Here is a 22,267-nt window from a genome sequence, read left to right as displayed (position 1 = left end):
TCCAGGTTTCCTTGAGTGAGCGTTGGAAAGAGCAGTGTGGTTTGACCACTTCATAGATCAGGCGTCCACCTCAGAGTGTGTAACAGCTTCGGGGGGAATCTACAAGACTCTTGTCCTTAAAACAACTTGCATTGATATAGCGCCATAAGAATTAGGAGCAGGTCTAGTCCATTTAGCCCCTCGAGCCTGCTCTGCCATTCAATAAGATCATGGCTGATCTTCTACCTCACCTCCACTTGCTTGCACTATCCCCATATCCCTCGATTCCCTTAATATCCAAAAATCTATCGATCTCCGTCTTGAATATACTCACAGACTGAGCCTCCACAGCCCTCTGGAGTAGAGAATTTCAAAGATTCACCACCCTCTGAGTGAAGAAGTTTCTCCTCACCTCAGTCCTAAATGGCCGACCCCTTATTCTGAGACTGTAACTCCTGGTTCTAGACTCCCCAGCCAAAGGCAACATCCTCCCTACCCTGTCCAGCCTTGTAAGAATTTTGTAGGTTTCAATGAGATCGTCTCTCATTCCTCTAAACTCTAGAGAATATAAGCCTAGTCTACTGAATCTCTTCTCATAGGACATAGTAAAACATCCCAAGGCACCTCACAGGAGAGTAATCAGAAAGATGCTAAATGCAACCTGTTATAGATGTGGACTTGTATTTACTCTGTACAGCCACCAGAGGGCTCATCCCCCGGAGTCCCAAGAGATCCCATAATCCTTTGGCAGCATAGGTACTTAAGGAGGTTTCACAGGTTGGAGAGGCACTCTGGAGACCTGCAATAAAAGACTAAGGTCACACTTTACTTTGAGCTCACAGTGTTCAGTCTGACTCTTTCTCCATACTCAACAACTGGCGATGAGATACATATAGCGAACCCAAATGTGTAGAGAACAGTGGACATCCTGGAAAAATATTCGGAGGGAGATTGGGAAACTTTTGTGGAGTGACTCAACCAATACTTCGTGGCCAACAAGCTAGATGGGGAAGAGAGCGCTGCCAAACGAAGGGCGATCCCCCTCACCATCTGTGGGGCACCAACGTATGGCCTCATGTAGAATCTGATCACTCCAGCGGAACCCACGGAGAAATCATACAACAATTTGTGCATACTGGTCCGAGAGCATTTGAACCCGAAAGAAGCATTCTGATGGTGAGGTACCGGTTCTACACCTACAAAAGGTCTGAAGGCCAGGAAGTGGCGCGTTATGTCGCCGAGCTAAGACGCCTTGCAGGACATTGCGAATTTGAAGGACATTTGGAGCACATGCTCAGAGACTTTTCCATACTTGGCATTGGCCACGAAATCATACTTCGCAAACTTTTGACTGTAGAGACCCCAACCTTGAGTAAGGCCATAGCGAGAGCCCAAGCGTTCATTGCCACCAGTGACAATATGAAGCAAATCTCTCAGCACACAAGTGCTGCTACAAGTACTGTGAACAAAGTGATGCTGTTTTCGAATCGTAACGTACAGGGCAGGTCACACATACCGACAGCTGCACGTCCGCAGATGACTGAGAGTCCACCATCAAGGGTGATGAATGCAAGGCCATTAACACCTTGTTGGCGCTGCGGGGGTGATCATTGTTTCCATTCATGCCACTTCAAAGAGTACGTTTGCAAGGGCTGTGGAACAATAGAATGAGTGTGCAGGCGAGCTGCTAAACCTGTTAAACCTGCAAACCACCATGTTGCAGAAGAGGACAGATCCACGGAGGATCACGACGAACCAGAGCCTCAGATAGAGGAGGCAAAGACACATGGGGTGCACACATTCACCATGAATTGACCCCCGATAATGCTGAATGTTGAACTAAATGGACTCCCGGTGTCAATGGAGCTGGACACGGGCGCGAGCCAGTCCATCATGAGCAAAAAGACTTTCGAAAGGTTGTGGTGAAACAAGGCCTTAAGGCCAGTCTTAACTCCAGTTCGCACGAAACAAAGAACTTACACGAAAGAACTGATTCCTGTAATCGGCAGTGCTACCGTAAAGGTCTCCTACGATGGAGCGGTGCACAAGGTACCACTCTGAATGGTACCGGGTGATGGTCCCACGCTGCTCGGCCGGAGCTGGCTGGGAAAGATACTTTGGAATTGGGACGACGTCTGAGCGCTATCGTCCACTGACGACACTTCGTGTACCCAGATCTTAAACAAATTTCCTTCGCTGTTTGAACCAGGCATCGGGAAATTCCAAGGAGCAAAAGTGCAGATCCACCTAATTCCGGGGGCGCGACCCATCCATCACAAGGTGAGAGCAATACTGTACATGATGAGAGAAAGGGTAAAGACCGAGCTAGACCAGCTGCAAAGAGAGGGCATCATTTTACCGATCGAGTTCAGCGAGTGGGCCAGTCCTATTGTCCCAGTTCTCAAGGGATACGGCACAGTCAGAATCTGTGGCGATTACAAAGTAACTATCAATCGTTTCTCCCTGCAGGACCAATACCCACTATCAAAGGTCGACGACCTCTTTGCAATGCTGGCGGGAGGAAAGACGTTCACGAAGCTGGATCTGACTTCAGCCTACATGACGCAGAAACTGGAGGAATCATCGAAGGCTCTCATCTGCATCAACACGCACAAGGGCCTTTTTGATTATAACAGATGCCAGTTTGGAATCCGATCAGCGGTGGCGATATTCCGAGAAACATCGAAAGTTTACTGAAGTCGGTCCCGCACACCGTGGTTTTCCAGGACGACATCTTGGTCACAGGTTGGAACTCAGTCAAGCACTTGCAGGACCTGGAGGAGGTTCTTAGTTGACTCAATCGTGTGGGGCTCAGGTTAAAACACTCGAAGTGTGTTTTCCCGGCGCCTGAAGTGGAGTTCTTGGTGTCATGTATTCAACCAGCATTGTAACCCATGTTTAATCTGACCTAAGTTGTACACTGTGAGAACAATAACCACTAGGTGGTGAACTTGTGGGAGACACTCCAAACCTGGACCTTCAGGTATAAAAGGGGAAGCTCCACCCACTTCTATCACTTGAGTGCTAAGGAATAAAGGACAGGTCACAGACTGACCTTCTCTCAAGCATGGGCCTCGTGTGCATTTATACTGTATAGTAAGGACTTATCACTTGGGAAGGAGGATTGCGGCGGACAACATCAGGCCCACCACCATGAAGATGGAAGCAATCGAGAACGCATCTAGGCCACAGAAAGTGACGGAGCTGTGTTTCTGGGACTCTTGAACTACTTTGGTAACTTCTTGCCAGGTCTCAGCACACTGCGAGAACCACTACATGTCTTATTACAAAAAGGGGGCAAATGGGTTTGGGGCAAAAGCCAAGAAAATACCTTTGTAAAAGCGAGAAAATTGTTATGCTCAAACAAATTGCATGTGTTGTATGATCCATATAAGCGTTTGGTACTAGCATGTGATGCGTCGTCATATGGCGTCGGGTGTGTATTGCAACAAGCTAATGATTTCGGGAAACTGCAACCGGTTGCTTATGCATCCAGGAGTCTGTCTAAGGCCGAGAAAGCCTACAGCATGATTGAAAAAGAAGCATTATCGTGTGTCTATGAGGTAAAGAAAATGCGTCAATACCTGTTTGGGCTAAAATTCAAATTGGAAACTGACCATAAGCCACTTATATCCCTGTTTTCTGAGAGTAAAGGGATAAATACCAATGCATCTGCCCGCATCCAGAGATGGGCGCTCACGTTGTCCGCATACAACTCTGCCATCCGCCACAGGCCAGGCACAGAAAACTGCGCCGATGCTCTCAGTAGGCTGCCATTGCCCACCACTGGGATGGAAATGGCGCAGCCTGCAGATCTAGCCATGGTTATGGAAGCATTTGAGAGTGAGCAATCACCCGTCACTGCCCAGCAGATAGAAACCTGGACAAGCCAGCACCCCTTATTATCTCTAGTCAAAAGCTGTGTGCTTCACGGGAGCTGCTCCAGTATCCCAGCGGTACAAAAATGAAATGTCTATACAAGCAGACTGCCTTCTGTGGGGCAATCGAGTAGTGGTTCCCAAGAAGGACAGAGACACCTTCATCAATGACCTCCACAGTACCCACCCAGGCATCGTAATGATGAAAGCGATAGCCAGATCCCACGTGTGGTGGCCCGGTAACGATGCGGACTTAGAGTCCTGCGTTCACAGATGTAATACATGCTCGCAGTTAAGCAATGTACCCAGAGAGACGCTGTTAAGTTTATGGTCTTGGCCCTCCAAACCGTAGTCTAGGGTACACGTCGATTATGCAGGCCCGTTCTTGGGTGAAATGTTCCTTGTGGTTGTAGACACGTACTCCAAGTGGATTGAATGTGAGATAATGTCGGCTAGCACGTCCGCTGCCACTACTGAAAGCCTGCGGGCCATGTTTGCCACTCACGGCTTACCCGATGTCCTGGCGAGCGACAACGGGCCATGTTTTACCAGTGCTGAGTTCAAAGAATTCATGACCCGTAACAGGATCAAACATGTCACATCTGCTCCGTTTAAACCAGAGTCCAATGGTCAGGCAGAGAGAGCAGTGCAAACTATCAAGCAAGGCTTGAAGAGTGTAACTGAAGGCTCACTGCAGGCTCGCCTATCCCGAGTCCTGCTCAGCTATCGCACGAGACCCCACTCACTCACTGGGATTCCACCGGCTGAACTGCTCATGAAAAGAGCACTTAAGTCAAAGCTCTCGTTAGTTCACCCTGATCTACATGAACAGGTGGAGAACAGGCCGCTTAAACAAAGTGCATACCATGATAACGCAAATGTGTCACGCGAGATTGAAATCAATGATCCTATATTTGTGTTAAATTATGGACAAGGTCCCAAGTGGCTTCCCGATACTGTCGTGGTCAAAGAGGGGAGCAGGGTGTTTCAGGTCAAACTTTCAAAAGGACTCATTCACCGGAAACACTTGGACTAAATCAAACTCAGATTCACGGACTGACCTGAGCAACCCACCTTGGACCCTACCTTTCTTGATCTCCCAACATACACACCAGTGGCAACTGGCACCACGGTTGACCATGAAGCAGAACCCATCATCCACAGCAGCCCTGCAGAGCCCAACACACCAGGCAGCCCAGTAAGGCCAGCTGCACAGCTGCCCAGCGAGGGCCCAACAAATGATTCAGCAATACCAGCTTTCACACCAAGACGATCAACCAGGGCAAGAAGGGCCCCAGATCGACTCACATTGTAAATAGTTACAGTATTGACTTTTGGGGGGGGGGGTGGCGGGAGTGTTGTGATTTCTGTGGACTTGTATTTACTCTGTACAGCCACCAGAGGGCTCATCCCCTGGAGTCCTAAGGGATCCCATAATCCCTTGGGAGCACAGGTATTTAAGGAGGCTTCACAGGTTAGAGAGGCACTCTGAAGACCTGCAATAAAAGACTAAGGTCACACTATACTTTGAGCTCACAGTGTTTAGTCTGACTCTTTCTCCATACTCAACACAACCGTTGGCATCTCTCAGGATTTCCATAACTGATGCCATTTGACCAGGGTCCATCCTTTTGACATTCTCCATAATGCCGATGGCCCAGAGTTGGACTTGTTGCAGGGATTCTCACAGCAGCTCTGTGGTCTGCCCTGGCACAGAGGTGGCGCATGCAGATGCTCAGTGATGACATTGCAATAAAGAATTTCTGGAGAAGCTAATGCTCCACTAGAGGGCAATACAGTGCACCGCCAATGCATAAAATTGGTTTCCCTAATGAGGCTCATACCACGGAGCAGAGTTAATCTCCTGCTCCCCCATTGTACAAGTCCAGCAGTAAATCTGTGGCAAGCACAAATCTGACTCAGCGCCCTCATCCCCACTTTTCTGGCCCTTCTGCACTGGTGTCGCAGGCATAGGTGAGCAGAATCTCAAACCCCATAAAATTTGTGTCACAATCTCGAAGTCACATTTAAAAATGTCACATTTAAAATGTTACACTTTGAAACGTCACATTGTTACAGGTGCAAAACAATTCTGAAAACAAAAGAGCACGAAGGTCTATAATTTAAAATTGGTTTCTTCCGACCTGGAACCGTAAATTTACGATCAGTTACAATTGCCCTCGGCTGAACTCAGTAGTTAACAAGCAGTTGCAATTGCCCTCTGGCTGACCTCAATAGTTTACGAGCAGTTGCAATTGCCCTCTGGCTGATCTCAGTAGTTTATAAGCAATTACAATTAGGTGCATTTTCCTATTTAGAAAATGAAAACATAAGAACATTAGAAATAGGAGCAAGTGTAGGCCATATGGTCCCTCGAGCCTGCGATCCGATCATGGCTGATCCGATCATGGACACAGGTTCACTTCCCTGCCCGCTCTCCATAACCCCTTAATCCCTTATCGGTTAAGACACTGTCCATCTCTGTCTTAAATTTATTCAATGTCCTGACTTCCACAGCTCTCTGAGGCAGCAAATTCCACAGATCCATAACCCTCTGACAGAAGTAATTTCTCCTCACCTCAGTTTTAAATGGGTGGCCCCTTATTCTAAGATTATATCCCCTAGTTCTAGTCTCCCCTATCAGTGGAAACATCCTTTCTGCATCCATCTTGTTAAGCCCCCTCATAAACTTATACGTTTCGATAACATCACCTCTCATTCTAGTGAATTCCAATGAGTAGACCTCCTCAACCTTTCCTCATAAGTCAACCCCCTCATCTCCGGAATCAACCTAGTGAACCTTCTCTGAACTGTCTCCAAAGTAAGTATATCCTTTCGTAAATATGGAAACCAAAACACGCGCAGTATTCCACGTGTGGCCTCACCGATACCCTGTATAACTGTAGCAAGACTGCCCTGCATTTATACTCCATCCCCTTTGCAATAAAGGCCAAGATTCTATTGGCCTTCCTGATCACTTGCTGTACCTCCGTACTAACCTTTTGTGTTTCATGCACAAGTATCCCCAGGTCCAGCTATACTGCAGCACTTTGCAATTTTTCTCCATTTAAATAATAACTTGCTCTTTGATTTTTTTTCTGCCAAAGTGCATGACCTCACACTTTCCAACATTATACTCCATCTGCCAAAACTTTGCCCACTCACTTAGCCTGTCTATGTCCTTTTGCAGATTTTTTATGTCCTCCTCACACATTGCTTTTCCTCTCATCTTTGTATCGTCAGCAAACTTGGCTACACTACACTCGGCCCTTTCTTCCAAGTCATTAATATAGATTGTAAATAGTTGGGGTCCCAGCACTGATCCCTGCGGCACCCCACTAGTTACTGATTGCTGACCCGAGAATGAACCATTTATCCCAAATCTCTGTTTTCTGTTAGTTAGCTAATCCTCTATCCATGCTAATATATTACCCCCAAACCCGTGAACTTTTATCTTGTGCCGTAACCTTTTATGTGGCACCTTGTCAAATGCTTTCTGGAAGTCCAAATACACCACATCCACTGGTTCCCCTTTATCCACCCTGTTTGTTACATCCTCAAAGAATTCCAACAAATTGGTCAAACATGACTTCCCCTTCATAAATCCATGCTGGCTCTGCCTGACCGAATTATGCTTTTCCAAATGTCCTGCTACTGCTTCTTTAATAATTGACTCCAACATTTTCCCAACCACAGATGTTAGGCTAACTGGTCTATAGTTTCCTGCTTTTTGTCTGCCTCCTTTTTTAAATAGGGGCGTTACATTTGCAGTTTTCCAATCTGCTGGGAAATAGAAACATAGAAACATAGACATTTACAGCACAGAAGGAAGCCATTTCGACCCATCGTGTCCCGCCCGGCCAACAAAGAGCCGCACGGCCCTTGGTCAGCAGCCTTAAAGGTTACATATAAACCTATGAACAATGATGGAAAGGCAAAGAGCACCCAGCCCAACCAATCCACTGCACACACTGCGACACCCCTTATACTGAAACATTCTACACTCCACCCTAACTGGAGCCATGTGATCTCCTGGGAGAGGCAAAAATGAGATAAAAACCTTGGCCAATTTAGGGAGAAAAAATCTGGGAAAATTCCTCCCCGACCCATCCAGGCGATCGAAACTAGTCCAGGAGATCACCCTGGCCGTATTCTATTTCCTGCAGTACTTACCATTATATCTGCGTCGTCCAACAAAAGGTCATCCAGTCTTATCCCAATTACCAGCTCGAGGTCCATAACCCTGCAGGTTACTGCACTTCAAGTGCCCATCCAACCATCTCTTAAAAGTGGTGAGGGTTTCTGCATCCACCACTCTTCCAGGCAGCGAGTTCCAGATCCCCACAACCCTCTGCGTAAAGAAACCCCCCCCCTTAAATCCCCTCTAAACCTTTCACCAACCACCTTAAAACTATGCCCCCTTGTAATAGACCGCTCCACCAATGGAAATTGACCCTTATTATCCACTATGTCCAGGCCCCTCAATATTTTGTACACCTCAATGAGGTCTCCTCTCAACCTCCTCTGTTCCAATGAGAATAAACCCAGCCTATCCAATCTGTCCTCATAACTAAGATTCTTCATTCCGGGCAGCATCCTAGTAAATCTCCTCTGCACCCTCTCTAATGCAATCATGTCCTTCCTATAATACAATGACCAGAACTACATGCAGTACTCCAGCTGTGGCCTAACCAAAGTATTATACAATTTAAGCATAACCTCCCTGCTCTTATATTCAATGCCTCAGCCAATTAAAGGCAAGCATTCCGTATGCCTTCTTAACCACCTTATCCACCTGGCCTGCTACTTTCAGGGATCTGTGAACAAGCACTCCAAGGTCCCTTTGTTCATCTACACTATTAAATGGCCTACCGCTTAATGTGTATACCCTTTCCTTATTAGCCCTCCCAAAGTGCATCACTTCACACTTCTCTGAATTAAATTCCATTTGCCACTGCTCTGCCCACCTGACCAGTAGATTGATATCCCCCTACAGCCCATGACTTTCCTCTTCATTATCAACCACACAGCCAATTTTAGTGTCATCTGCAAACTTCTTAATCATGCTCCCTATATTCAAATCTAAATCATTGATATATACCACAAAAAAGGACCCAGTACTGAGCCCTGCGGAACCCCACTGGAAACATCCCTCCAGTCACAAAAACATCCATCAATCATTACCTCCCCAGAATCCAGGGAATTTTGGTAAATTACAACCAATGCATCCACAATCCCTGCCCCTACTTCTCTTAAGACCCTAGGATGCAAGCCATCAGGTCCAGGGGATTTATCCGCCTTTAGTCCCATTATCTTACTGAGTACTACCTCCTTAGTGATTGTGATTGTGTTAAGTTCCTGCCCCGCTATAGCCCCTTGACTATCTACTGTTGGAATATTGTTTGTGTCCTCTACCGTAAAGACTGATGAAAAATATTTGTTCTGAGTTTCTGCCATCTCCATGTTCCCCATTACTAATTCCCCGGTCTCGTCCTCTAAGGGACCAACATTTACTTTAGCCACTCATTTCCTTTCTATATACCTATAGATACTCTTGGTATCTGTTTTTATATTTCGTGCTAGTTTACTTTCATAGTCTATCCTCCCTTTCTTAATCATTTTTTTAGTCATTCTTTGCTGACTTTTAAAAGCTTCCCAGTCTTCTGTCCTCCCACTAGTTTCAGCCACTTTGTATGCCCTTGTTTTTAATTGGATACTGTCCTTTATTTCTTTAGTTAACCACAGATGGCTATCTTTTCTTTCACACCCTTTCTCCTCACTGGAATATATTTTAGGCAGGTTAAATAGAGCTCCACCTTAACATCTAAACATGACAACCATGCTGCAGTCCCCAGACCATCCATGGGCATGTCAGTGGAGATGCAAAAGCCTCTTTGACTACAAATCTGGAAGTGTCCAACAGTAGGATAGAGTTAATATTTACTGTGTAATTCATGATGAGGAAAGTGGCAGCAAAAACGGACATAAGGCTAGAATTTCCATAAAATCCACCAGCGCCAGATTGCTGCCCAAAACCGCTAAGATTCTCAAAATTCCATAAAAAAAAGAAAAAAATCCGCCCGGTGAAAAAAAATGGACCTTACACCCCGATTCTCGGTGGGAAATGGAGCCTTGGGCTGATTGGGCGGTTCTTAAAAAAATGGCCGTTGATTACTAAAATTTACACTCAGGCTGTGGATTGGACCTCGGAGGAGAAAAACACAAAACATATAATTTTTCAAAAAACGTAAAATTAAAAAGATCAGAAAAACATTCTCAGGATCCTTTTCACCTTAATCATTGTAAGAGAATTTTAAAATAATGATTAAAAACCCTTTAACTTACCTTTTTTTGCAGGGCTGCTCCCCTCCCGCCCAGCACCACCCAGCTCCCGCTGCTTCTCATGGGCGTTTTTCTTTCAACTTACCTACGGGTCGCCGCTGGGCCAAAGATCGGGCGCTGGCGATCGATGGATGGTGCACACCGGCAGGCCGCTCCCCAGCGGTACTTCGAAACCGTCGGTAGAACTCAGTTGTGGTAGCTTTCGCCGACCCGGTTCTCGCCCAAAACAACCAATACCGCTGAGAAACCAGGTGGCGATGGAGTGCAAACTGTGGCTCAGAGAGACTAATTCTGTTTTAATTTAAATAATAAGTGAGCTGGTATTTGGAGGTGAACGGTGATGAACTGCAGTTGCAGCCCATATAAAATAATGAATCAGCTGCAGGGCTTGACAACCGATCAACCCGTGCGTGCTCTTTGCATTCAGCTCTTAAACCTTCCCACCCTCTGAAATGTAAATCCTATAAACAGAGCCCTGCTTGAATTAATGGGCTTTTAGGCTGATCAGTACCAAGCCTTTGTGTGGCAGAGCTGAGCTTTGTGAGATTAGAGAGATTTGAGCAGCAATCATTTTATGCCCACCAACGCATTTCGAGACTATCCCAATCAGAGTGCGTGTGGTGGAGTGACAGGTGAGGGTAAAATCATTCCCGCTGCCCTACTCCTTGCCTCATCTGGAGTGTATTATAACAGGAACTAAGTAGACCATTTAACAGGAGCCCAGGGGGACACTGCTGGTGATTCTTGCATACTGTGTAACACTGATGATATCTCAGTACTTGCCCTAACGGTCTGTAACCTGACCCACCTCTTGCTTGACCATCTCTATATGCAATGTATTTGCTTCATGGATTTTTTGCTTAAGAATTCATAGCAACACATTGCTATTAAGAACTAGTTGGTTTATTAGCAAAGGTTTAACAATCACACGACACATTACCAGTTCATCCACCAGGCTCACAACCACCTGCCTCATCATGGATCACCCGAACCCAACTGGCTGAGGTTTTAGTGAGTCTTGCGAACATTACATGACTGGCTAAGTCACTCCCAACTCAACAGCTCGACAACTATTTTAGTAAAACTTTCAAATCAAGTTCCCCCTTTTTTAAGGGCACCAAAACCCACAAATTAACAATTAAACATTAAAGGGAACCTTGTCAAATCAAATTAAATTAAAATTTTGCTCCCTCCAGTGCCCACTCTTGTGGAAGGCCGCGAGCGTACCGGTGGACACCGCATGCTCCATCTCCAGGGACACCCTGGCTCGGATGTAAACGCGGAAGAGAGGCAGGCAGTCGGGCTGAACGACCCCCTTAACCGCCCGCTGCCTGGACCGGCTGATGGCCCTCTTGGCCAGGCCCACGAGCAGTCCTACGAGGAGGCCCTCGGACCTACCCACTTCCCTCCGCACAGGGTGCCCAAAGATCAGGAGTGTGGGACTGAAGTGCAACCAGAATTTGAGGAGCAGCCCCTTCAGATATTGGAAGAGGGGCTGCAATCTCGCACACTGCATAAAAACATGGAACACGGACTCCTCCAGACCGCAGAAATTGCAGACGGCCTGGGAGCCTGTGAACCGACTTAAAAACTTATTGCAGGGGACTGCTCCATACAACATCTTCCAGGTCAAGTCCCCAATAAATAGAGGGAGGACTCCCGCGCAGAGAGCACTCCACTGGGGACTCCCGCCTCCTCCAGATGGCAAGATGGTGCGCCATGGCATGTCCAGACGACAGACGAGGATGGCAAGGTGGAGTGTGCAAGAGCAGCCTGTAAGGGAATCCCTCCGCTCAGAACTGAAAGGCACGAAGGGGATTTCCCCGAGGCGGCTCAAGTTGTGAGACGCCAGCCCCTGAGGGAGGTTTCGGGGCTTGGCACTGATGAGGAATTCCGTCCGGACGGGGGTCAATTCGGACGAGATCTCCCCACGTGCTTGAGTCTCCTCGACACACCTAACGGAGTCAGGGCCCAGAGCTATTTTTAGCGACTCGATGGCATTGGCCACGCGCCGGACGTCGACCGAATTTAGGCGCCGTGCCAGCGTGTCTGGCGCCATCCAGCCCGCTCCTTCGCCATCGAGCAGGTCCCTGACCCTGGTCACCTCTTCAGCCACAGCCCTCTCATCCGCCTGCCACCTAAAACCTCGGTCATGGAGGTATGGATTCCTGAGCAGCGGCTCCTGCAGGACAGCCGCCACTCCAGACGGTGGAGAGCTGCGCTTAGTGGCGACTCTGTTCCAGACCCTGATGAGTTCCTGGTAAAAGACAGGCAACCCCTGCATGGTGGTCCTGATGCCCCCCAGGCTCACAAACAGGAGATGCGTGTCGTAGTTGCGGCTGGACTGCTGGTAGAAGAAATACATCGCCACCTAGGTGGGGGCTCGACGTAGAGATATCTCTGCACTGTCTGAAGACTGAAAGTCGCAAGCTGGGTGCTGACATACACCAACGTCTGACCGCCCTCCCTAAGCGGGAGACTCATAACCGCGGCAGAGACCCAGTGCTTCCTGTTGTTCCAGAAGAAGTCCACCAGCTTCTTCTGTATCTTGGCAACAAACGCAGGGGGAGGGGTCAAAGTGACCAGCCAGTACCACAGCATAGCGGCCACCAGCTGGTTTATGACTAGCGCTCGATCCCTGTAGGACAGCACTCGGAGCAGTCCTGTCCAGCGCCCTAGGCGAGCGGTGACTTTGGCCTCCAGCTCCTGCCAGTTCGCCGGCCAGGCTTCCTCGTCGGGGCTAAAGTAGACTCCCAGATAGAGGAGATGGGTCGAGCTCCAGGCAAAAGGCCTGAGCTCCTCTGGCAGGGAGTCCACCCGCCACTGACCCACCAGGAGTCCGGAACATTTCTCCCCGTTGATCCTGGCGGAGGATGCGGCCGAGTAAATCTCCTGGCACTCACGCATCCTCCGCCAGGTCAACAGGATCCTCGACCATGAGAAACACGTCATCAGCGTAAGCCGAGAGGACGACCTCCACGCCCGGCCCTTGCAGACCCAGTCCCGTCAACCTCGTCCACAGGAGGCGCAGGAAAGGCTCCACGCAGATGGCATATAACTGGCCGGACATGGGGCATCCCTGGCGCACCCCTCTCCCAAAGCGAAGGGGCGCCGTCAAAGACCCGTTAACCTTAATCAGACGTTACATGGCGGCGTACAAAAGTCGGATCCGGGCGACGAAATGCATCCTGAACCCGAGAGCGTGCAGAGTTCCGAACAGATAATCGTGATCCACCCTGTTGAATGCCTTCTCTTGGTTTAGAGATAGTAAGGTGACCGACAGACCAGCCTCCTGGGAATGATGGATGAGGTCCCGGACCAGATGGATGTTGTCAACAGCTCTATAACTATTTTAGTTGTATCAGTAATCAAGTGCCCCCCTGATTAAAGTGCCCCCCGGGGGGGGGCACACTCCAAACACTTTTCAAGTGCCCTTTTTTGTTTTTCCTTTGTTTTAAAAAAAAAAAATCTTTTTTTTGGGCACTAAAACCACAAATTATTCAAGTGCCCCCTGGCTAAAATGGGAGGGGGGCACTAAAACCCAGCAATAAAACAAATTAAACTTTAAAACATATAAAATCAAAGTAAAATTTGGTTGCCGGGGGTGATGATGCACTCCAGTCCCTCCGGTGCCCACCTCTCGCGGAAGGCTGCGAGTTTACAATGGACATCGCGTGCTCCATCTCCAGGGTCACCCTGGCTCGGAAGTAACCGCGGAAGAGAGGCAGGCAGTCAGGCTGAACGACCCCCTCGACTGCCCGCTGCCTGGACCGGCTGATGGCCCCCTTGGCCATGCCCAGGAGCAGTCCTACGAGGAGGCCCTCGGACCTACCCGCTCCCCTCCGCACAGGGTGCCCAAAGATCAGGAGTGTGGAACTGAAGTGCAACAAGAATTTGAAGAGCAGCCCCTTTAAATAGTGGAACAGGGGCTGCAACCTCTCACATTCCATAAAAACATGGAACACGGACTCCTCCAGACCGCAGAAAATGCAGTGGGCCTGGGAGCCCGTGAAGCAATTAAAAAAATTATTGCACGGGACTGCTCTGTGCACCACCCTCCAGGCCAAGTCCCCAATGAATAGTGGGAGGACTCCCGCGTAGAGTGCACTCCACTGGGGACCCCCACCTCCTCCGGACGGCAAGATGGTATGCCATGACGTGTCTGGACGGCAGACGAGGATGGCAAGGTGGAGAGTGTGCAGGAGCAGCCCGTACAGGAAACCCCTCCGCGCAGAACTGAAAGGCACGGAGGGGATTTCCCCGAGGCGGCTCAAGTTGTGAGGCGCCGGCTCCCAAGGGGGAGCTTGGCACCAATGAGGAATTCTGTCCGGATGGGGGTCAGTTCGGATGGGATCTCCCCACGTGCTTGAGCCTCCTCGACACACCTAACGGAGTCAGGGCCCAGAGCTGTTTTTAGCGACTCGATGGCATTGGCCACGCGCCAGACGTTGGCCCAGGATAGGCACCGTGCCAACACGTCTGGCGCCATCCAGCCCGCTCCTCCATCATCGAGCAGGTCCCTGACCCTGGTCACCTCGCCAACCACAGCCCTCTCGTCTGCCTGCCACCTAAAACCGCGGTCGTGGATGTTGTGTATGCATGCCTGTTTACTGTGTGATGTCTGTAACACTGCATGCAACATTGAATGTACCCTTGTACTGTACACACCTTACCGGTACACTAGAGGGTGCTGTTGCTGGAGACCCAGAGGTTACCTGCACATGGCAGGTAACCCAGTGTAAAAAGGAACACACAGCTTGTTGTCAGCACTCAGCAGCTGCTAATAAAAGTCTGCAGGTCTGCAGAGTTTAAGCACCATACCCTGCCTCGTGGAGTCATTACTAAAGGTGCCTACATACACTACAACTGCCGATGGGAATATGGGATCACGAACTACACGCTCAACATGTCTAACCTCAGCAATTCCAGCAATTTACGGAGGGGGAGGATTGGGTCGCTTTTGTGGAAAGATTGGAACACTTCTTCATAGCCAACGACCTGGACGGAGACACACCGGCCACACTACCGAACAACTGCAGGGCCATCCTGCTTAGCAGTTGTGGGCCCACCATCTATGGTCTCATTAGGGACTTACTAGCCCCGGAGAAGACAACCACCAAGAGCTATGAGGAACTTGTAACAATTATACAGGAACAACTAAAACCGAAAGAAAGCATCCTCACAGCCAGGCACCGGTTCTACACTTACCAGCGACCTGAGGGCCAGGAAATTGCCAAGTATGCTGCGCACTTAAGAAGATTAGCTGCACCGTGTGAGTTTGGTGACCACCTTAATGAAGCACTAAGGGACATATTTGTCATTGGAATCGGCCACGAAGGCCTCCTACACAAATTGTTCTCAGCTGACCTTACGGTCACCCTGCAGAAAGCAATTCAAGTGAGCCAGGCCTACATGGTTTCGACCAGCGACTCCAGGCGAATACTGACCCAGGACTCTAAACCGGCGAACGCAGTGCACTACATGGACACTTCGAAAGGCAGAAATGCTGACCTGAGTACCACAACCCTGAGTCCGCCATATGGGGCAAACCGGGTGGCCCCGTGCTGGTGCTGTGGAGGAAAGCACAGGGCCCACCAGTGCCGCTACAAAAACTATGCATGCAAAGGCTGCAAAGAAAAAGGGCACCTTCAGAGAATGTGCAGAAAAGGCTGTACTCACTGTGTCTCTGATGAGTTGGCTAATCACCGGGGCTCCGACACAGATGAAGATGAAACTGCTCTAACCGGGGAGAGGAGTATGGAATCCTTACCTGCTCCACTGGAAGTTCTCCGTGGATGATGGAAGTGGACATCAACGGGGTTCCAGTCTCCATGGAGATCGACACAGGGGCGAGCCAGTCTGTGATGAGCCAAAAGACCTTTGAAAAAATTTGGATGAATCCTGCCACTCGACCAAAACTGTCTCCTGTCCAGGCAAAGATCTCACCTACACCAAAGGTAAAATCCAAATCGTTAGCAGTGTAGACGTCCAGGTCTCCCAGGGCGGCGTATTGCAAACAAACTCCCCCTGTGGATTGTAGCCAGCGATGGTCCCACGCTGCTGGGCAGGAATTGGATGAACCGGGTCCACATCAGGTGAAGTAGTGCTGTGGAAGAAAAGACCACCACAGCCTGCCTGCAGCAAGACCACAGAATGACTGCAGAACCACACGCATGTGGAAGAAAAGACCACCGCTACCACAGCCTGCCTGCAACAAGACCACAAAATGGTGCAGCATCACAAGAATGTGGAAGAAAGGAGCACCACAAAATGGCTGCTGCTTAGTGAGCAGCAGACCTGCATTCAAAATGCGAGTCAACATGGAGGAGCATCATGTGACATTGAGCGGCCAATCGGATTTGAAAGCTCCCTTAAAGGAGACCGGTAACCAAAAAAATTTAAAGGGGAAGTTCCAACTATTTGAGTACACGGCCTTTAAAGCTAAAGATGCAATTAAAGGGTGCAAGTATGAAAATGTATGCTATGTAACCATGAATTGTGATGCTGGTTTAACTAATATGACTAATGAGATTAATGCAGGTATCAGTAAGGTTAAGAACAAGTTTATTATGCTTAACAATAATGATAGAGATTGTGAAATGCCTAATGTAACCATGTCTGTTGAAACCAGGACACCCAAAAGCGATGCAAGTGCTAGAGTGTATAATGCAGGCTCGAATATGTGTGATCAGAGCCAAGGTGTCATGTATGCCAGTAGGACACTGCCAAAGGACATTGGGTCCTACAGGAACTGTACTAATGCCAATGGAAGCCCCCTGTGGAAGACTACCCAGATCCAGCAGGCTACCTGACCATGTAGCCTGGACCTTTGGAATGAATGTGATGCCCCTTGCAGGACACATACACACAGCTAGTAGGAGCAGACCCAGTTCAGGGACAGTGGTCAATGGGCAGCCCAGCCACCACCAATGGCAACCGGCACCAGACCAGCCCTACAGCCCCTGGCCACCAGGGCCAACACCAGAAGCATGAGGCCAATACCCTCCAGCTTCCCTGGCAAACCCTGGGATGACCTGACCCTCATCCCCATTGGTGGACAAGGAACCCACCCAGTCTTGTAGCCCTGCCCACCACCCCACAACTACCCACATCACAGTGTAGATACACCACGCACTGCTGCCGTGGCTACCTCCCCGAGGGATCCCACAACAGTGACATCCACTTGCTTTGTGTGTGAGGGAGAGGAAATGTACGAGGCCAGCCTCAAGCACAGGGGTCATACCTGGCAACCACACAACCCTCACCACAACTTCCCATAGTCCACCACCGATCACCTCCCCTGGTCATGACAACTAGGATATGAAAAATGCTCAGGGAGGAGTATTGTTGTGCATGCATGCCTGTTTACTGTGTGACGTCTGTAACACTGTATGCAACATTGAATGTACCCTTGTACTGTACACATCTTACCAGTACATTAGAGGATGCTGTTGCTGGAGACCCAGGGGTTACCTGCACACGGCAGGTAACCCAGTATAAAAAGGAACACACAGCTTGTTGTCAGCACTCAGGAGCTGCTAATAAAAGTCTGCAGGACTGTAGAGTTTAAGCACCATACCCTGCCTCGTGGAGTGATTACTAAAGGTGCCTACATACACTACAGTGGAGGTACAGATTCCTGAGCAGTGGCTCCTACAGGACAGCCGCCACTCCAGACGCTACACTTGGTGGTGATTCTGTTCCAGACCCTGATGAAATCCTGATAAGAGACAGGCAGCTCCCGCATAATGGTCCTGATGCCCCCCCAGGCTCACAAACAGGAGCTGCATGTCATAGTTGAGGCTGTACTGCTGGCGGAAGAAATACGTCGCCAGCGCACGCCACCTAGGAGGGGGCTCGACGTAGAGGTATCTCTGCAGGGTCTGAAGAAGGAAAGTCGTGAGCTGGGTGCTGACGCACACCAATGCCTGACCGCCCTCCCTAAGCGGGAGACTTAAGACCGCGGCAGAGACCCAGTGCTTCCTGTTGTTCCAGAAGAAATCCACCAGCTTCTTCTGTGTCTTGGCGACAAACCCATGGGAGGAGTCAAAGTGATCAGCTGGTACCACAGTGGCCACCAGCAGGTTTATGACTAACACTCGACCCCTGTAGGACAGCACTTGGAGCAGTCCTGTCCAGCGCCCTAGGCGAGCGGCGACCTTGGCCTCCAGCTCCTGCCAGTTCGCCGGCCAGGCTTCCTCATCAGAGCTAAGGTAGACTCCCAGATAGAGGAGATGGGTCGTGCTCCAGGCAAAAGGCCTGAGCTCCTCCGGCAGGGAGTCCACCCGCCACTGACCCAGTCGGAGTCTGGAAGTTGATCCTGGCGGAGGATGCGGCCGAGTAAATCTCCTGGCACTCACGCATCCTCCGCAGGTCAACGGGATCCTCGACCATGAGGAGCACGTCATCAGCGTAATCTGAGAGGACGACCTCCACGCCCGTCCCTTGCAGAGCCAGTCCCGTTAATCTCTTCCACAAGAGGCGCAGGAAACGCTCCACGCAGATGGCATATAACTGGCCGGACATGGAGCATTGATGATTAGTTTACAACAAAATAGTTGTAGAGCTGTTGAAGTACCCCCCCAAAAAAAAATAAGGGGGCACTTGAAAAGTGTTTGGAGTGCGCCCCCCACCCTTTAATCATGGGGACACTTGATTACTGATACAACTAAAATAGTTGTAGAGCTGTTGACAACATTCATCTGGTCCACCATTCCCAGGAGGCTGGTCTGTGGTTGCCTTCCTTTCCCTAGACCAGGAGAAGGTGTTCGACAGGGTGGATCATGAGTATCTGTTCGGAACTCCTCGCGCACCCCTCTCCCAATGCGAAGGGGTGCCATCAAAGACCCGTTAACCTTAATCAGACACTCCGCGGCGTCAGATCCGGGCGCCGAAATGCGTCCCGAACCCAAAAGTGCACCAAGTTCCGACTGATACACATGATCCACCCGATCGAACGCCTTCTCCTGGTCTCGGGAAAGGAAGGCGACCGACAGACCAGCCTCCTGGGAATGGTGGACCAGATGAATGTTGTCAACAGCTCTACAACTATTTTAGTTGTATCAGTAATCAAGTGCCCCCATGGTTAAAGGTCGGGGAGGGGGGGGCACACTCCAAGCACTTTTCAAGTGCCCCCTTGTTTTTTTTTTGAGGGCACTTCAACAGCTCTACAACTATTTTGTTGTAAACTTATCATTGAGTGCCCCCTGATTAAAGGGGGCAGGGGACACTCCAAACAAGTGCCCCCTATATGAATACTTTTTAAATGGCCCATACGGGGATCGAAGTAGTGACCTTGGCATTATTAGCACCACGCTCTAACCAACTGAGCTAACCAAACCTGTGAGCATCCTCACAGGTGCATACATTACACTAATATCTATTTCAACTACATTCCATTGGCTTCTAAGTGATAAACCCAAACAACTAGCACTTAAAGCCCCACTTTTATTTTGTGTTGTATTAATTTCCTATGCTTTCTTGATTAATGGCCTGTTGTGCCTCAGGAGACAAGCGTGAGCAAGGAGTCTGCGACAGGTAGCTGGCCAAGGCACCGCCAAGGGCTGCATTTTCCATTTGATTTGCCATTTGTTTGGCAAAATAAAGACAGACTTGCATTGATATAGTGCCTTTTATGAACGCAGGATGTCCCAAATCACGTTACAGCCTATTCACTACTTTAGAAGTGTTGTCACTGTTGTAATGTAGGAAATGCGGCAGCCAATTTATGCACAGCAAGCTCCCACCAACAGCAATGTGATCATGACCAGATCACCTGTTTTAGGTGTTGATTGAGGGATAAATATTAGCCAAGACACACCTAGTGAAAAGCCTGCTGACTACCGATTTCCTTGTGTGTGGGAAACTAAGAATATAAATGGGGTAGAGGAGCAAAGGGATCTGGGAATACAAATACACCAATCACTAAAAGTAGCAATACAGGTTAATAAAGCCATAAAAAAAAGCAAACCAAACACTAGGGTTTATTTCTAGAGGGATAGAATTGAAAGGAAAAGTTATGGTACACTTGTTTGGACTTGGTCAGACCATACTTAGTGTTATGTTCAAACTAAAGTAATATAACTGAGTACTGTAGACATGAATAAGTGTGACCTTAGCTGCTTTATTCAAACTCCAGTGTTGCTACAGCATGAGAGGTCTGCTTATATACAGTGCTCCCAAGGGATGCTGGGATCCCTTGGGACTCCAAAAGGTATGCCCTCTGGTGGTGGTAATAATACAGGTTACCTATAGTTGCATACATAACATCACTCCCTCCCAAAGTCAATAGTACACTTATTTACAGGGTGAGATGATCTGGGGCTTTTCGCTCCCTTGTCAATCGTCTCAGTACAAATGCAGGTGTGGGTGAGTTGGTTTGGTCCTTCGCTGGGCTGCTGGGCAGCTGGCCTTGCTGGGATGCTGGGGATGGTTAGTTCAGCTTCATGTCGACCGTGATGTCGGTTGCCACTTGTGTGTGTGTTGGAGGGTCGAAGTTGGTGGTGTCCTCTTCGGGTTGCTCGTGGCTGTCTGTGAATCACGGTTTGGTTTGGTCCAAATGCTTTCTGCAAGTTAGTCCATTTGTGAGTTTGACCTGAAACACCCTACTCCCTTCTTTGGCTACGACAGTGCCAGCAAGCCATTTGGGACCATGTCCATAGTTTAGTACAAATACAGGGTCATTGACTTCAATATCGCGACAAGTTTGCGCGATCATGGTACATGCTTTGTTGATACCGCCTGTCCTCGACGTGATCAGGGAGATCAGGGTGGACAAGAGAGAGCCTTGTTTTGAGCGCCCTTTTCATGAGCAGCTCGGCTGAGGGAACCCCGGTGAGCGAGTGAGGTCTGGTGCAGTAGCTGAGCAGGACTCGGGACAGGCGGGTCTGCAGGGAGCCTTCCGACACACATTTCAAGCTTTGCTTGATGGTTTGGACTGTCCGTTCTTCCTGGATGCGGGTTTGAACGGGGCAGATGTGATGTGCTTGATCCCATTGTGGTCATGAATGCCTTGAATTCAGTGCTGGTGTAGCATGGCCCATTGTCACTGACAAGGACATCAGGTAGGCCGTGCATGGCGAACATGGCTCGTAGGCTTTCGATAGTGGCAGTGGACTTGCTTACAGACATTATTACACACTCAAATCATTTTGAATAAGCATCCACAACAACCAAAAACATTTTGCCTAGAAACGGCCCCGCAAAGTCAACGTGGATCCTAGACCATGGTTTGGAGGGCCGTGACCACAAACTTAGCGGTGCCTCCCTGGGTGCATTGCTCAGTTGAGAGAGCAGGTGTTGCATTGGCGCACGCATGACTCCAAATCTGAGTCGATGCCGGGCCACCACACATGGGATCTGGTTGTAGCTTTCATCATTACTATGCCTGGGTTGGTACTGTGAAGGTCGCGTATGAACGTTTCCCTGCCTTTCTTAGGCAAAACCACGCGATTACCCCACAAAAGACAGTCCGCCTGTTTGGACATTTCACCTTTGCGCCGCTGGAATGGCTTGATCTCTTCATGCATCTCCGCTGGGATGCTGGACCAGTTTTTCACACGGAACAGTAAAGGATCCTGGCTGGTCCAGGTCCTGATCTGGTGGGCTGTAACGGGTGACTTTTCATTTTCAAATGCATCCATCACCAAGAGCAAGTCTGCAGGCTGTGCCATTTCCACCCCGGTGGTGGGCAATGGTAGCCGACTGAGAGCATCAGTGCAGTTCTCTGTGCCTGGTCTGTGGCGGATTACATAGTGATATGCTGACAGCATAAGCGGCCATCTTTGGATGGGGGCAGAGGCATTGGTATTAATCCCTTTGCTCTCTGAGAATAGTGATATGAGCGGCTTATGGTCAGTTTCTAACTCAAACTCGAGACCAAATAGATGCTGGTGCACTTTTTTCACCCCATAAACACATGCCAGAGCCTTTTTTTCAATCATGCTGTAGGCCCTTTTGGCCTTGGACAAACTCCTGGACACATAAGTGACCGGTTGCAATGTTCCCGATTCATTAGCTTGTTGTAACACACACTCGACCCTGTACGAAGATGCATCACAAGCTAGCAC

This window comes from Pristiophorus japonicus, chromosome 16, assembly GCF_044704955.1.
Source record: "Pristiophorus japonicus isolate sPriJap1 chromosome 16, sPriJap1.hap1, whole genome shotgun sequence".
Lineage (NCBI taxonomy): Eukaryota > Metazoa > Chordata > Chondrichthyes > Pristiophoridae > Pristiophorus > Pristiophorus japonicus.
This window is presented reverse-complemented; position numbering follows the sequence as displayed.